Source organism: Glycine max, chromosome 18 (assembly GCF_000004515.6).
Source record: "Glycine max cultivar Williams 82 chromosome 18, Glycine_max_v4.0, whole genome shotgun sequence".
Taxonomy (NCBI): domain Eukaryota; kingdom Viridiplantae; phylum Streptophyta; class Magnoliopsida; order Fabales; family Fabaceae; genus Glycine; species Glycine max.
Genome location: NC_038254.2, coordinates 15,082,446 through 15,084,296, shown reverse-complemented (window position 1 = coordinate 15,084,296; position 1,851 = coordinate 15,082,446). Strand labels below are relative to the sequence as shown.

At 36.6% G+C, this 1,851-nt stretch overlaps 1 pseudogene; it reads left to right on the top strand.

The window, feature by feature from the left end:
* The first annotated feature begins 512 nt into the window (after positions 1-512).
* LOC100784712 (hevamine-A-like) lies at positions 513-1,569 on the top strand (annotated as a pseudogene).
* Positions 1,570-1,851: the final 282 nt, after the last annotated feature.

The window sequence follows — 1,851 nt, the reverse complement described above, 5'->3', positions numbered from 1 at the left end:
CAAAATAGCGATATCTGCTTATGTTTTATTATGGACAGATATTTTATTAGAAAGCAATTTTCCTTTTGATATTTCTTTTTTCTATATTGTCTTCAGTTTTTAAAGTGAATGGGAAAAAAACTAGCTAATAATATCAAAATTAAATTTCCAACATGAGTTGCTACATGTGTGTTTCTCTTGTCAGTTGTCAAGATATGTTCCAGCCTTGTTGTCAGTGCAGAAGCTCAAAACTGATGACTATCAAAAAAACAAGTTCATGAATATCAATAAGCTCTCACATAACAACTAACTAACTAATTCCTGAATGGTATGATCACTTCTCCACTGATGTCTATAAAAAAATATCAATTTGCCAGCATGCTTCATTCATTTGACTTCTAGTTTAATTTATCATTCTTAGAAGTGGAGGATAGTGGAAGAAATTTTGGAAAGCACTGAACAAGAGCAAATAGAAGATGTTAGAATTGCCAAGATATTTGTAAATATGAACATTGCTTTCATGAAGTCAGCATTATCTATTATTATATTAAACAGGTCTGACAAGGCACGCTCTAATTAATGAGCAAAGCCCAAAAGTTGATTTTGGAGGTATTTAAACATATAAACTTTATAAGCCATTCTCCCCAAGCAGTGCTTGGCATAGAAGCAGCCTGAGAAATCCTTAGATATTGCCCCCTACACAATGGCAATGAAATCAGCAATCACAGTCACATTCTTATCCTTAGTCTCTTTAGCACTAGCAAGTGATTCTGATGGTGGCATAATTGCAATCTATTGGGGCCAGAAAGATAACGAGGGCACGCTGGCCGAGGTTTGTGCCACAGGGAACTATGATTATGTGATCATAGCCTTTCTGCCAACCTTTGGAAATGGCCAAACTCCCATGATTTATCTTGCTGATCACTGTGACCCTTATAGTAATGGGTGCACTGGCTTAAGCTCAGACATCAAATCTTGTCAAGACAAAGGCATCAAGGTATTGCTTTCTTTGGTAGGAGGTGTTGGAAGCTACTCAGATACTAATTCCACTCAGGATGCATGTCAAGTAGCCGCTTACCTTTGGAACAACTTCTTGGGGGGACAGTCATCGTCTCGCCCTCTTGGCCCTGCTGTCCTTGATGGCTTTGATTTTGGTATTGTTTATGACATTGAAGGTGGACCAAAGCAGTACTGGCGTGATCTTGCCAAGTTCCTTAAATGGTATAACCCTAAAGTATACATAACTGTAGCACCTCAGTGCCCATTTCCTGATGTTTGGATAGGAAATTCCCTTACAACTGGCCTTTTTGACTTTGTTTGGTTCCCAATTCTACAATAGCCCTCCTTGCCAATACAGTTCTGGTGAAATTAGCAACCTTGAAGATTCATGGAAACAATAATGGAGCACAAGTGTCCCTGCCAACAAGATACATATGCAGATTTATAGAGCTTTTTTGACATATTTTAATGTATTAACATGGCGAATATAGTGAGAAAATTACTTGGAAGTTCCAACAGTATGTATAGTGTTCACAAATATTGGCAAGAGGACTAAACTGTGCAAGTATCAATGAGTATTTGTATCGTATATATCCACAAGGATTTAAGCAATATCAAGCGCAATTAACATGATTTGTTAACTAAAGCCGTAGGAAATTGAGGATTAAAGTGACTAACAAGAAGTGGAATGCAGAAGTTATACCAAGGAATCAATTAAATGGTAAAATAACAAGTAAATTGTGTTTAGGAATTTTATCAAACAACTGATGAACGTGTAAATTTTAACGTAAACGATGAAACAAACGTGGTCAATATTGAACTTCGTAGGACCTCTTCACATGCAATTAAAATCCTAAATCACACTTCTACTTC